This window comes from Felis catus, chromosome D4, assembly GCF_018350175.1.
Source record: "Felis catus isolate Fca126 chromosome D4, F.catus_Fca126_mat1.0, whole genome shotgun sequence".
Lineage (NCBI taxonomy): Eukaryota > Metazoa > Chordata > Mammalia > Carnivora > Felidae > Felis > Felis catus.
The window spans coordinates 3,094,459-3,109,653 of record NC_058380.1 but is presented as its reverse complement, the minus strand read 5'-3'; the positions used below and the strand labels follow the sequence as shown (position 1 = coordinate 3,109,653).

Here is a 15,195-nt window from a genome sequence, read left to right as displayed (position 1 = left end):
GAATGCGCTCCTGGGAGCTCAGGCCACCTCCCCATTCACTGCAGGGTAGCCTGAGAGGCTGAGAGACGGAATCTGGGGACACTGCAGATGTTTGCAAACAGCGTGGTTGCTCTGGAGGAGAAACGCTGAAAAGTGCATTTTCGAATATAAGAGAAATCAGGAGGTAGAGTCCGAAGAAGGTATCTAGAAATGCCCCTGAGGTCGCTGGCCCAGAACTAGGCGCTACTGGCAGCTGGCACCCATCCCCCACCCATCCCCCACCCATCCCCGTGACAGGTGGTCACGGCCTGGCGCCGGGCCCGGAGATCAGGTGCACCTGGCCGCGGCGGGCTCACCTGAAAAGCAGGTAGCGCCGCCCCGGCGGGATCGCGGAGTCTGCGTGCGTGGGTGCTGGGTGCTTGGGGCGGGGGCCAGCCCGGGCCGCGCAGGGCGTGAGCCTCCCTGACCGCTTTTGACGTGAGTAAGCGGACGTTCGGTGCTGTTGTATCCTCTTCTCCGTGCGTTTAATGATACATTGTGTCCATCCGTCCTCGTCCGTAAGTGTTGACCGGATGGTTTGTGTCGCCTGCATAGCGTGCTATGATGTTACTTACTTAGCCGGGTCCTGACGGCTACGCATTTAGACGATAAGTCTTCGCTGATGAGGCCGCGTGGACGTCAGCGTTCCCGGCTGGCGTCCTTCTGAACTACTGAGGCCCAGGACACAGGCCTCCGGCGCTTGTCGGAGTCCTCGGGAGAGCCTGGCCGCCGCTCCGCCCTCACCGGGTGGGTTTTGCAGCCTGGCGGCAGGCACCCCCAGACAGGCAGTAACTTGTTTCCCACTCAAGATTGAGGGGCCCTTGGGGCGCCTGGGTGGCTCAGTCGGTTAAGCGTCTGACTGCGGCTCAGGTCACGAACTCCAGGTTTGTGGGTTCGAGCCCCGCTTCGGGCTCTGTGCTGACGGCTCGGAGCCTGGAACCTGCTTCAGATCCTGCCTGTCTCTCTCTCTCTCTCCCCCTCTCTCTCTGCCCCTCCCTTGCTCACGCTCTGTCTCTGTCTCTGTCTCAAACATAAATATTTAAAAAAAAAAAAGATTGAGGGGCCCCAGTTCACTGACACAGGGTCCATGCAGGTGTGTGTGTGAGGGGCCGCCCAGCGTGCCTCTCCTCTGGCTTTTCAGGGTAGAGGAGATGTGGCCCCAGGGACTGGATTGGGGGAGGGGTGAGGAGGGGGGGTCGGGCAAGCTCGGGCACGTGCTTCACATTTGTCTGTAAGGTGACAGACTATTGTGGAAAAATCCATCCGGCTCTGAAATTTTGTGACGAGTGCCCTCTCTGTGGCTGGGATTGCCATCCCAAGCCTGGGGCCTTTCCTGGGCAGCAAGGCGTGCCCACCTCCCTCAGGGCCACCCTCTCGGCCGCCCCCCGCCCCCCGCCACCACCACCCGGCCGTCAGGGAGGAGCGGCAGCCTTGGAGGTGCTGATACAGCGTTTGTTTTAATGAGGGTTTATTGTCATCTGAGCGTACGTCCCCGTCTTGAGACAGCTTGACATTGAACACACACCTGGGGACCTCGTTCTGAGCACGAGACTTGTTGCCCTTCATTCCCTGTGCGGTCATCTGTTGGGGTCAGTTATTTGCTCGTGCGGTGCCTGGTGTTTATTTGGAAAGGCACGCTTCCCAGACTCCCAGGGGGGGCCCCGGTGCGCCGGCCGTGTTCAGGCGGTCCTTTATTTATTTATTTGTCATTATTTTTTTAATCTTTATTTTTGAGAAACAGCATGAGCGGGGGAGGGGCAGAGAGAGCGGGAGACACAGCATCCGAAGCAGGCTCCAGGTTCTGAGCTGTCAGCACAGAGCCCAACACGGGGCTCGAACTCAAGAACCCTGAGATCATGACCTGAGCTGAAGTCAGGCGCTTAACTGACTGAGCCACCCAGGCGCCCCCTCAGACCGTCCTTTATGACGCACCTGCTGTGCCCCTAATTTGCAACACGTTTAAGATGTTGGTGAGAAGCTGGATTTAAAAGTGCCCAGTTAGGCCAGGTGTGTTTCCTAACTCGGGTCAGGGTCTCCTGCATAGGAGGGGCGTTTGCTCTCCGGCCCTGGGGAGTCCTAAGGTGGTGCTGGGGACAGTCTGGGGGCAAACGCCAGGTTTCAGGCTCTGAGTCCACTGCTGGCTGCTGGCATGACCTCTGGAAGTGTCCAGGGCTTGGTTTTCTTATGAAACAGGGATGGCGATGAGGACAGTGGTCCCTGGTTCATCACGTGGATGGAAGAGCCCCCAGAAGCAGTCGGCACGTCCCTGGTGTCATTCGGTGACCTGACCAGCTCTTTTTCCCACCCGAGGAGGCTCGTGCTGGGAAGATGGGGAGGTCTGGCCCCAGCTGTGTCTCCTTGGCATCTCACAGGCTGAGGGTAAAGGCACCGGGAGGGTGGGGGGCGGCTGCCTCCTGCGGAAGCTCGGGGGTTGGGGGTGTGGGGAGGCGAGGACGGGGGCTGCCTCCCCGCCGGGGCCTGGTGGTCAGGGACCTGGTGGGTGGATGTGCTGTGTGCTCTGCGGGCCTCTCCCCGCCCCTCCCCCACACACAGCGCATCAGCTTCCGGGCCCAGAGCTTCCGGGACTAGAGGGTCCTTGAGGGACCCGGAGGCAGGTGGGGCGGGGCCACGACAGCCCCTGGGGAAGCCGCAGGCTGCTGACCAGGCCCAAAGACCAGAGGAGCCGTCTGCTTTTCCCGGTCGCCCCAGGGCCAGCCCGGCTGGGGTCTGGTTCTCTCTCCAGGGGTGCCCAGCACCCCGTGCCTGGAGGTAGGGCTGGACGCGCTGTGGGGTCCCTGTACAGGTGGAGGGCTGGGCAGGGGGCCGGGGGCTGTGTCTCAGTTTCCCCCCCCCGTCTGGAGCGAGGCTCAGGGTTCTCTTGCACCTGCTCGCGTTTGAGCCCTGTTGGGAGCCGTGCCTGGTGCCTGGCCGAGGTCCGCCTCCCTCTCTGCTGCCCAGCGGCTCCCCTGGGGCGGCCCTGCCTGCACTCGGCCTTCGGTGGGCAGTTGCAGGCCTGGCCCACGTCCCTTGCTGTGTCCGGCACGCGGCTGCACAGGTGTCCTCGCAGGGGCGTGACTGGGAGGCACTGAGCGTGAGCCCAGAGGGACTCCCGGGGAGCAGTGGTGGCGCCTTTGTGTCTCGACCGCGTCCGCGTGTATGTGGTCACGGGAAGGGAGAAGTGCCCGGGTGAGGCCTGGCAGCGGGTGCTACAGCCAGGAGGGGCCGTTCACGAAGGGGGACACGGCCGCGTTAGTCTGTGGTCAGCCCCCAGGCGTCCCCAGTTCCACAGGGCCTCAGCCCTCCCCCCAAGGGGCCCTGCACAGGCCGACCTGGTCCCACGGGCCAGGCCCCCGTGCCCTCCACCCTGTACCTGGTGTGAGGACAGCGGGCGGGACGCAGGCTCCCCGGCAGAGCTCTTCCTGGGCGGTGGCCGTCAGGGACCCGCGAGGCCCGAGCCGCAGCGCTCACGGCCCCGCGTGTCCCCGGGGCCCACCCCTGGCCGGTCCGCATGTATGCTGGGAAATATGTACCGCGCTCGCAGAGAGGGTGCCCAGGGCCGGGAGTGGGGGGCCCCGTGGGCGGCACGGCCAGCTGGCTAGGCTCCAGGTCCAGTTCTGCAGGAAATGGGGCCTCAGGCCAAGGCCCCCCCAGTCGCCAGGCCCGTAGATGTGCGCGCGCGCGCGCGCGCGCGCGCACACACACACACACACACACACACACACACACACACACACACACACCACTTCCTGAGTCCCTGGCAGAAAGCAGCAGAGCAGCGTGGAGGGTCACATTTCCTCAGCCCTCACCAGCCCACGTGTCTCACCAACAAGGGGCCCAAAAGATGGGAAACAGAGGCCTCTCCTCGGGCTGGTGCTGTTCTGGACCCACATGTGGGGTCCCCTCTGTTGTGTCCCTGAGTCCCTATCCCTGGATGAGGGTGCCCAGCCTGCGTGGCCCTGCTAAGGGGCCACCACAAGCGGGAGGCGACCGGTCGGGGCCAAGACCGTCCTCCAGGGATGCCCCGGCGGGGCCATGGTGGGGGGGGGGGGCAGCCCCATTTATCCTGGTGTGAGAATGTTCTAGAGGCTCTTCTAGATTTTTCCATTGATTTTGGTTCCCGTGGATCGTGCCTCCGTGCTGCTGGCTCCTGCCTGCTCCCTGGCACTGGTCCCGGGGGGGAGGGGGAGGGGAAGGCGCCTCCATGGGTCGGTGGGTCCATGAGAGACCATGAGGGCCGGGTCACCTCTCAGCTGGGGTTGTCCCACCTGGAGCTGATGCGTGACGGTGACACATCTGTGGCTACATTTCCCTGTCTCGTGCGTTCTGAAGCACCTGGGAGGTGACACGGGGCTCAGAAAGGGGACGCCCCGCCTGCCGTGGGGGTCCATGCCGTGGGAAGGACTGTGGGGCCAGGCTCCAGGGCACGTGATGGGGGATGGGACCGGGGTCCAGCGAGCCTGACCCGGGATATGAGGGGTAGACAGACCTCCTTCCTGTGTGGAGGCCGCAGAGTGGATTCCTGGAATCTGGGGTCTGGGCTTCACTTGACCTTCAGCAGAGGTCCCTCGCAGGCACCTTCCTGCCATCTGGAGGGACGCGGGCACTCGATGTTTCCAGTATTTCCAGTACTGTTGTCTCAACTGCCCCCCCTGCATCATTTGATGTGGCCCTCTCCTATCCCTGACACTGAAGCTGGGCCTGGAAACATGTGGAAGCTGAGAAGAGCCACAAGGGAGGGTCGATTGGAGGAGTGAAGCAGGCACAGCATGGGGGCTCCTAGCGCTCCCCTCCAAGGTCACTCCGTGGTCATGCTTACGCTGGGGTGTGCGTCTGCCAGTTGCTCGGAAAATAGAAGTATGATGCAGATTCTGGGTGTAGACCGTACGCGGGTGGCCGGATGGTGGGCGTCTGAGCAGCCGTGGAGAGGCCGGGACCATCCCAGGCGCCCACAGTATTTGTGTCCTTCTCCTCAGGCTGAGGGAGTGGCAGTTGCCTCGTCTCGTTCCGTGTGCCAGTCCACCTGCCCACAGTGGCCGCGTGACCCACCGTCGCTGGGGTGTGGGTGGGTACGGTTTGAATATGGGTCGGAAGAGGCGGTCATGAGCTTTGCTGCAGGGCGCTCGGTCAGCTGCGTCCAGGGACCCGGCTGGCATTTCCGGGGGTCCCTTTGAGGGGCGTAGAAGATGGTGGGTCGGAGCAAAATGTTTGTGTGTGGAGCGTGTGCCCAAAATAGCGCAGGGAGTTCGGCGTGGCGGCCCCGCGTGATGGCGTGGTGATGTTCCTCGTGTCCTGCCCGGAGGGAGGCCCCGGGGCCTTCCTGGCGCGTTTGCCGGCGCGTGTGCGGTCCCTGACGGGTTTTCCCAAGCGGAGAGCAGAGTCCGCGTCCCGGAGGGCGGCCAGGTGCACGGACGGGGCCTCGTCCTGGCTCAGCCTCTGTCGACGTGAGCTGGATGGCGGCCTGCGGTCCAGCTGGCCTGGCTCCGCAGCCCCGCTGTGTATTTTTGAGGAGTCGCGAAACACGAAGGCGAAGAGAGTGGCACTTTGTGGTTTTTTAGACCTAAAAAAGAAATCCCCGCCTGGACCTGGGCCTGTCTGGGCTCCAGGGCCCATCCCTCCCGCTGTGGTTGGGGAGAGAGACGTCTTGGCGGTTCTGCAGCTGGACTGAGGCCCACACGAGGGGCAGGAGCAGTCTGGTCCCCCGGAGAAACTGTGCGCACTCCCCGTGTGGACACCCTGTGGGGGGCTTGAGCGCCTCGCGGACTGGACGCCGCCCCGGGTGGCCCAGGGTGCAGTCCTGAGCCAGCCCCGGATCACGGACGGTTTCGGGCAGATTGTGCGACACCTTCACTCCCTGGCAAGTGGCGAAGAGAAGGAGCCACCATTTTTGGAGGACCCGCTATGGGGTTGGGAGACCCGTCATCTGTGCCCTGAGCTCCTGGAGACGTTGGAGCCAGAATGTGCTTCCGTAGAGCGTGGCTTCCATCCCTGCCTGCTGAGCCGTGGTCCGCCCTGTCCCCGGGGCGATGGGCAGTTCCAGAGCCTGGGGACCTGCTGACCAGGCCTGCGGACGATTGCAGGACGTGGGAGGGAGGGAGGCAGTCCCAGCTCTGCCGGAGGCTCGAGACTCATACCTGCCTTTGTGAGTCTGTTTCTCCTCCTGGACAAGGGGGCCTAAAACCTGTCCCCTCAGGGCTTTGAGGAACTGGGGGCAGCAGGGGACACACGGCTGGTACCCCTGCAGGTGGAGTGGCAGGGCTGTGGCCTTCTGTTGCTGACTGAGGCCCAGACTGAGGGTTCCTTCAGAGGTCCAGCGTTTATGGTCAGACATGTGTGCACTTCAGGGCGTTGGATACAGATAATGCGGGCAGCCTTCAGTCTTACAGCTATAAATGCCTGTGGGGGGGACTGGGGGAGCAGCTGGGGGTGGCGGAGGGGCTGATGGAGGGAGTAGCTGGGGTGGTGGAGAAGCCACGGGAGTTGCTCGGGGACTGGAGGGGTCAGTGACCTGTTCTAGTCCCCACAGCTGGGAGGTGGCATCTCTGGGCCTGGACGGGCAGGCTGGCCGGAAGCCTGAATCTCCCCCGCTGCCTCTCCTGTTCGGGGAGAATAATCACCAATGGAGTGAGACATCTGATTGGCTTGAAAGAAGTATAAAATAGATGTCAGCTCTGTTTTATAGCAGAGAACATATGCCTTTTCGAAAAGAGCTCAACTCAGGGAAAAGCTTAGCAGAGTGGAGTGAAAGTAAGTTCTGGGGATTATGCGCGATGTTTCCCGTAGAGGGAAGCAGGCCTGTCAGGGCGATGGGGGTGTGCTCTGAGCCTGTTTGCTGCCCCCCACTCTTAAGGGACACAGCCTTAGGACCATCTTGCGGCTTCCCCTCTGTGGCACCTGGACCTCTAGAGTTAGGCTTTGGGTTCTGGATGGAAGAGCTTCTGGGTCGAGTTTTGCTGGTGGTTAAAATCACTTTTAAAAGGAGGGTTTATTTTTTAATGTTTATCATTTTTATTTTAGTTTCCGAGAGACAGAGACAGACAGAGTGCTAGTTGGGGAGGGGCAGGGAGAGAGGGAGACACAGAATCCAAAGCAGGCTCCAGGCTCCGAGCGGCCAGCACAGAGCCCGACGCGGGGCTCGAACCCATAAACCTTGAGATCATGACCTGAGCCGAAGTTGGATGCTTAACCGACTGAGTCACCTAGCTGCCCCTAAAAATGAGTTTTAAGGGGTGCCTGGGTGTCTCAGTCAGTAGAGCATGCAACTCTTTTTTTTTTTTTTTTAATTTTTTTTTTCAACGTTTATTTATTTTTGGGACAGAGAGAGACAGAGCATGAACGGGGGAGGGGCAGAGAGAGAGGGAGACACAGAATCGGAAACAGGCTCCAGGCTCTGAGCCATCAGCCCAGAGCCCGACGCGGGGCTCGAACTCACGGACTGCGAGATCGTGACCTGGCTGAAGTCGGATGCTTAACCGACTGTGCCACCCAGGCGCCCCAAAGCATGCAACTCTTGACCTCAGGGTCGTGAGTTTGAGCCCCATGTTGGGCTCAGAGCCAACTTAAAAAAAAATGAATTTTAAGTGGGAAATTGACAAAGATGTGAATATCGAACAATTATCCTGTTTAATTATGGAACATCGAACAGCCATCAAAGGATGCTCTGGATGCCCACAGGATGCTGCCACACAGGAAACCCCAGAGAGCAAGGCCCAGTTCACTCCGAGGCCCTGCACTCCCCTCCGGCCAGCCCGCAGGGAACACCTCTCCCACCCCTGCGCCCTGAGCTGGGATTCACCTGCACCCACGGACACGGCATCGCTTTCCTCTGTGTCAGAGTCCCTTAGGAGCAGGAGGTCCCAACAAATGTCAGATCCACCAGAAGGAATGTAAGGTCGGTCTGCCGTTCTTGAAAACTTGGGTTTTGATGAAATCCACTTAGTAAACCTCAAAAAGGGAACCACATTTTAATAGCGTATGGCATCGTGGTTCAACATGTGCTCACCATGACGAGTGTCCCCATCTGCTCACCACACAGCGTTGTTACAGTATCACTGGAGATATTCCGTAGGCCATGCTTTTCAGCCCCGAGACCCACTTCTGTTACAACTGGAAGTTTGGACCTCTTCGTCCCCATCACCGGTGCCACCCACCCACCTTCCCTCTGAGGCCCACCGGTTTGTCCTCTGTGTTTAAGAGTCTGGTTTCTTGTTTCTGGTCTGGTGCTCAGGTACCACTTGTAAGTGAAATGTAGCATCTGCCTTTCTCTGGCTTACTTCGCTCAGCATCGTACTCTCCAGCTCCATAAACGTCTCCAACGGCGACGCACCAGGGTGCCCTTAGCCACTCTATTCTTCTTAGCAGCCGCATAGTATCGCGTCCTGCGGATGAGACGATTTACACCCAAGTAGCTCAGGCACACACAGTACACGTGTGCATACTCCGTTTCCAGAGCTTTCCTATTCAGTAGTCTCCTCCTTGGCATCTCGCGTGCGTGGGGTGTATCCACCTGAATGCCCGGGGGGAAGGCTGCTGGCTCAGGAGTCCTTGGCATGTGTTGCCCAGTGCGTGTGGACGCGGCACGTACAGCCAGCCTGTCTCAAGCCGCCCTTCTCAGAAGTGGGGAATAGCCTCTGGCTTTAATGGACAAACTCACAGTAAGGGGAAGGATAAGGGACTTTCGGAAGGCGAAGTCACATTTGCAGAACACAGGCCACATGCATGCAATACCCCGCTTCGTCTCTGCTCCGTACTGTGGTCGGAGCGCTCGTTGGACAGCGGCCACCAGGGCTTGGGCGTTGGGGCTCCCACACCCACCTGCACCATTGGGAGGGGGTGTCGGGGGGCAGAAAAGGCCAAGTTTCTCCCTAGTGAGAGGGAAACATTTCTGCGACTTCTGATTAATTTCGTTCCTTTATCTTGCAAAAAAAAGGCCTGTTGAATTCTTTTTATGTGCCTCCCGAGACGTTGAGCATAGTCGAAGGAGATGCATAGTGAAAACAATACGATGTGTGCTTGCGTGAGGCCGGTCTCTTGCATTCTTCAGGATGGCGGTACCTAATTATAGCTTGTGGGTCCTTCTGTCAAGAAATAAAGAACAGGCGTGGTGAGGAGAACTGGGGCCCAGGCCTGGCCGTTGACTGGGCCGGAAGCGTCTATTTTTACACAGGAACCGCAGCGTCCAAGCTCCTTGGTGGAGGGTAGAAGTGGTGATGCTGTGTCCTCGAGCGTGTGAGAGGACGTTTAAGAACACGGACATACACACAGGTGCCCAAACCTGCCGTGGTTGTTCGACGCCGTGAAATTAGGGTGAACACCACGCGCGCCTTGTCCACCCGCAGAATGCGCCCCCTGGGCTTGTATTTATTGAAAAGACACAGGCTTATTGAATTTCTAGCAGGGAGGAGTTTCTCAGTTTTAAAATTCTTGGCATTCATCTTGTTTATCTAAACTTCCAGCTTATGTGTGATCCGCTTTCTTTGTCCCCGTGAGTGTTTTGGGGGCGTGTCCAGGTGGCCACCGTGCCCCGCCTGCCTGTGCAAACAGGTGAAGCCAGCACCCTGGGGTCTCATTTGCTCGGGGTTCACAAGACGTGTCAGCAGCGAGGGGCCCCAGGTGACCCTGGACGTTGTGTGTTATAGGTGGGCAGGTGGGAGCCAGGTACAGGCATGTCTCTGTGCCGTGGGCGGGACTGGTCCCACTCGGGGGGGGGGGGGCGCGTGGGAGGGACGGGGCATTGGCCGCTTCAAGGGAACGCCTCCCACTTCACAGTCTGTCTCCAGAAAAACGGCTGTACCAGCTCTTCAAGCACAAGAAAACCTAAGCTATTCCAACCACAAGAAGGTGCTAGCATCTGACTGTGAGGTTTACAAACCGTGCTGGGTCTTGCAGTCATAGAGGGGTTCCTGCGTGGATTTCCTCTACACCTTGGCGCGTCCTGTGCCGTGACTTGCTGGGCTGCCCTTCTGATTCTCCGTGACAGTTTGTCATGTTCCTGGACTCCGGCTCCCCATCCTGAGGGCTCCACCCCGACTGCTGGGTTTCGGGGAGGGGGAGTTCTAGATACATTTCTGAAGTTAATAGCTGATACTTTTTTGGCTAATGGTTAACCATGACTGTGGGTCATACTCAGTTGCCTTATTCTGCAGGTCATTGGTTGGGGACCGGCCGGCTTGCACTTCCTTTATGGGCGAGCGGTCGCACACTTACCCCCTTCCCGTTTGCACAAGTGCAGGAATGCCACGCCCATCCTGGGTCAGAGCCAGCTGCCTAGAGGTTAAAAAGGATTGCAAGAGTTTCTTTCCAGTTCCTCTCCAGAGGTGATGCTGGGCTCACGTGCACGGGGAATTGAAGTGTTTCAATTTTCTCCTTTCCCGTCATTTCCTGAGCCAAGATTTCTGAAGACTCCGTCCTAGAAAGGATTGAGGGACGTTTCCAGAGGCACAAGATACAGGTAAAATCGCTTCGTTTCTACACCTGTATCCCAGCCTAGCAAAGCTGACACCTCGTGGAAGCTTCGGTGGGATCCAGCAGAAGGTGGGTCCCAGTTCCGTGTGCGCTCTCGGGGGCAAAGATCGGGGTACGGCCCGTCTTGCCACATCCCACCCTGACCCCCGCCTGCCCTGTGTTTCTTTTTTGGCTCTCTCTGGGCCGCCAGCCCCTGGAGGCACTGGAAAGCTCCATTTTCTCTTCCAGGGGTGCAGGTGGGGTGTCGGTGAGGTCCAAGGAGAAAGGAAGGTTCTCTATGCCACGCGTCCCTTGCTGGGGACTATTTTGTGATTAATCTTCGTTTCAACCATGTGTTTCCAGTTTTAGGGGAAAGAGAAAAACCAGCTTGGTTTAAAAACAGAAGGAAAGCCCCTATCTCCCTTCCTCCTTTTATGTGACTTCTGTTTGGTGGCCGGCCTGGCAAGGCTGTGTCGCTCTGGCCCGGGTCTGCCCCGCGGCACTGTCACAAGGACCCGCTTCACCGGTTTCCGGGGCAGTTTTGGTGAACACAGCTTTACCTCTAGGAGTACTCAGCACTTTGTGTGTTTATTGCCTGGTCATACACACACGTGGTTTTTTTTATTGTTTTTAATGTTTATTCATTTTTGAGAGAGGCAGAGCAAGCGTGAGCAGAGGAGCAGAGAGAGAGAGAGAGAGAGAGAGAGAATGAATCCAAAGCAGACTCCAGGTTCCAAGCTGTCAGCACAGAGCCTGACGTGGGGCTCGAACCCATGAGCCATGAGATCAGGAGCCGAAGTCGGACACTTAACCGACTGAGCCCCCCACGCGCCCCTGTGGGTATTTTATTTTCATTTACGTTTCCGTATTAGGGAGTTAAGCATGCTGGGGCTCATTCGGAGGTGGGACGGTTTTGTAAGCTGGGGAAAGAAGGACACGAGTAGGTTCCAGTTAAGGCAGTGCTGTTCCAGTGTTTTCCCTAAGTGCCTCTCACGCCTCCACCCGTGTCCGTGGCACTGCAAATGACCTGCCGGTGTCAGTGCTGTCCTCCGGCACTCTGGAAGCCCGTCTGGGGGTGACGTCTGGGGCTGAGACCCGTGGCACCGGCAGCCCCGTTGAGACGGCCGGGAGGCACATACTCCATGGGGCGGGCCAGCCATTTCCCAGGGCGGCCCCACTGTCCCCCACGAGCCAGCGTCCGGCCTGGACGGTCCAGTGGCCGCCCCGGAAGGAGCCGCCGGGAAAAGTCAGGCCAGTAGAGGAGAGCGGTTTATTGTCCCCAGAGCTGAGCTGGGGCCTGGGACGTCTGCAGGAGCCACACACCTCCCAGGAGGAGACGTGTTATCTACGGCCGCGTGCGGAGGGTCTGGTGATGTCGTGCAGGTGGCGTGGCCTCTTTGCCGGGGCAGTCCCCGCCGCCCCTCTGCAGGCCCCCCGCCCATCTCTGCACCTGCCGGCCCTCCGACGGGTGGGCCGGTTGGTAAGTCCACGGCCCCACTGCCGTCCGTCTGCTCCCGGAGGCCCGTGCCTGGTGCACGCGTGGCCGGGGTCAGGCGAGGGAACGAGGGTCGAGGCGTGTCGGGACGCCCCCGTGGCTTGTCTCTGCGAGGCGGTAGAGGGTGAGCAGGCATCCGGCCATCCCGCCAGGTGGGGCCAGTGGGACCCGGCTCCAGGGATGAGCACACGCCTCGCGGTGGGGCTGGGTCATCGTCGCAGGGCTTGTTGTAAGTTCTGGGGAAACGGTGAACTGTTCTGCACGGGACTGAAGAGCTTCTGCGACCCGCCCTGAGTCTTGAGGGGACAGGGCCAGTTTTGCAAGGTGGTAACATCGGCCCCACAGCCAGGGGTGGGGCAAGGTTGCTGGGGGGTGGGGGGGGAGCCAGCCTGGGGGCAGGCGAGGAGGGGCGGGGTTGGGGCGTCATTCAGGGAAAAGTACAGCGAGTGTGGGGGTGCAGCTGTGGAGTGGGAGGTCAGTCTGGGGGCAAGGACAGACACGGGGGTGTGGGCCAGCCTGGGGGCAGGGATGGGGGTGGGGATGGGAACTGGGACGGAGGGGGTCAGCCTGGGGGCGGGCAAGGGGGTGGAGAAGGGCCCGGGGTCACAGGGTCGGGGGTCAGTCTGGGGGCAAGTGAGAAGGCTGATCCCAGCTGGGAAGGGAAGGTGTGGGCAGGTGCGTGTCCTGTGCTGTCTGGGCTGCGGGGTTTTCAGGGAGAGTGACTTCGCCGGCCCTGCCTGGGCAGACCCGAAACAGGGTCCTGAGACACTACCCACAGCGGTCACCCGGAAGCCCCCTCACAGACCCCCGGCAGTTCAGGCTGGTCAGTGCGCTTTCAGAGTTGCTTCACCCCTGCTGCTGATGGTAGCCCCGCCCTCCGTGGGGGAGGAGCGGTGTCCCCTTTGTGACCCACCCCTGTTGCCAGAGACGGTTGGTCCCCTGGTGTCTGTCTCACGGGTCCCCAGCTCGCGGTCGCCGATCACATCTGGGAACCCCAAATCAGAATTTTTATGGTGTGGCAGAGTGCACGCACACCTCGCGTGCGTGCACACACACACATGTACATACACGTGCACACGAACATATGCACACGTGGGTATGTGTTTACGTGAACGCACACAGGTGCACATACACGTGCGGGTGTGCGTGGGTGCGTTGCACACAGGTGTGTGGGTCACACACGCGTGTGCACGCACAAACGTGCGTCATATGCACAGAGATCCGTGCACGCACACACCCACATTGCACGTGTGTGCACACACACGTGCAGACGCGTGCACACTTGCGGGAGCCAGCCCTCACCCTGGCTGGTCCGCGGTTTTCTCTGCTGTGGGCCCCTGACTTGTTTCAGGGCCGGTCAGGAGTGGGACAGGCGCGCGGACGGCCTGAGTGAGCGCTCAGTTCCATTCTCCTGACATTGGAAGGGGCCGTGCACGCCTCGTGAACCAGCACAGTTACGTGTAGGTAACGGGAGCGACGCCGCGGAACTCCGTCCCGCTGATGGGCTCCTGCCTCAGTGTCCCTCATCCCAACGGGGGACGGGAAATCACAGCCCTGACACCCGGCTCCCAGCAAGACGCCTCTGCTTCTCAGAAGCGCCCAGGAGAGCCACCACGATGGCACTTTATCCAGGTGTTTCCGTCCTGATGCCTAGGCTGTGATTCTTACCGCCTCCCGGGTTCCCGCGGCGGCACACGGTGGCCTTGTGTCCGGGTGCGCGTGGTGCGCGCCCTGCTTAACGGTGCTTGAGTCCCGCCGAACGACGCGCGCTTGCTGAGAAGGAAAACGTCGAGCCCTTCCGATGTCATAAAGCAGACCGTGCAGCCCCCGCCCCCCCAGGGAGGGCATCGGGGTGGTGGGGGCCCTCTTACCTTCAGCTGTTGGTGTGGATTTTTTAAAGCCCATTCTGGGAGGAGAGGCAGCGTCCGGCTGAGGCCACCGGGAAGCCCGCTGGCGCTGCAGCACCGGGAGCTCGCTCACGCCCTCCAGCGCGTCGGCGGGGTGGCCCGGGGTGGCCGGGAGCAAGCGGCCGCCGGGCCCCTGGATGGCAGTATCTGGGTGGGTCCAAGTTACAGGGCAGTTAAGAAAAATGCTTCCTCTTCTCACACTGACCGGCGTGAGCAGCCCACGCAAGCAGCATGCGCTCCTGCCGGCAGGAGTGGCCCTGGGGCCAGGGTCACTGTGGGGGAGGCCCGGCCACCAGGGTCAACGAAAGAATGTTCTGGAAGAAGGGCAGCTTGTGCCTAGGCTGGGGGCACCTGTGGGGTGGAGCACGGGATGGGACATCGGACTGCCGTGGAAGCGAGGGTGGGGTTCTCTGCCTCCCCGCCCCGTCTAGAGTCACCTGCCTCACCTTCACCCTCCAGCTTCACCTGCACCCTCCGGGCCTCCGGCCCCGCACCCTTAGCACCCGCTCTGCACCACACGGGGTGTCCTGCTCGGAGTCGTTCTTCCTTCTCGGGAAGGGACACGCGAAGCGGCTCCCTTGTTTTGCTGGAGCGCATCCCTCAGTAGCTTTCTGAGGAAGGGCGTCAGGGAGGTAAGAGGCTTGGGAAACGTTTCTGTGTACGCTCAGCTCGCGTGTCGATAACTGGGTTCGGGACAGGATTCTGGGTGAGAAGCCTCCTCCTCCGGGATTCTCAAAGCATCCCGCCGCCTCCTGGCCGTCAGGGTGGCTCCTGAGAGGTCATCGTGGAAGCTCCCGGGACCCCCTCTGTCTCCGAGGGTCTCCGATGCCGGCACAGTGTGTCAGGTGCGGTGGCCTTCATTCATTCATCGTGCTGCTGGGGACTTTCGTCCTGTAAACACGTGTCTTCCTGTTCTGGACACTCTCTTCTTTGTCGGCTAATCCCTGTGTCTCTGCTTCCCTCTGGAACATCCGCGAGCTAGGCGTGGGCCTCCGGGCTCCAGGATCCAGCTCCCTTCTCTTTTCTCCCCCGGTTTTTATCTGGGTCACATTGTGCACCTTTTACGAAATCTGAATTTTATCTTCCTGACCTTCAACTGGACATTTTGTGTCTTTAACCAAAATTTTAAGTTCTAAGTTCACTTTCATTTGCTCAGATTCTTGGTGGTCTCCTGTCACGGGGTCTGGCCACGGCTCTCCTTTGTCCACAGTCCCTTAAATACCAGCCGCGGTATGCGAGCACTGGCGGTGGGTGCAGACCTTATCAGAACCGGACCACACAGACTTTGATGCACGGTATTGCAAACAAAGAACTTGCCGTTCCCCGGTGCACGTT

At 60.1% G+C, this 15,195-nt stretch overlaps 1 protein-coding gene and 1 non-coding gene across 9 annotated transcripts in view; both read left to right on the top strand.

Moving 5' to 3' along the window:
• Nucleotides 1-15,195, top strand: part of SEMA4D (semaphorin 4D) — a 93,367-nt gene that overhangs the window by 44,914 nt on the left and 33,258 nt on the right. Inside the window, exon 1 of one of the 8 annotated variants that reach the window (XM_045043225.1) lies at nt 514-536. The exons of 3 other annotated variants lie outside the window; for them this stretch is intronic. The gene's annotated coding sequence lies outside the window, so the exon portion shown is untranslated. Of the gene's footprint in view, nt 1-513; nt 537-2,554; nt 2,788-10,222; nt 10,549-15,195 lie in introns of those variants that run through there. 4 more of the 8 variants (XM_023243224.2, XM_045043226.1, XM_045043224.1 and 1 more) reach the window with 4 other exon arrangements.
• On the top strand, nt 847-931 carry TRNAR-GCG. The gene has a single exon. It is a non-coding gene; the product is annotated as a tRNA-Arg (tRNA).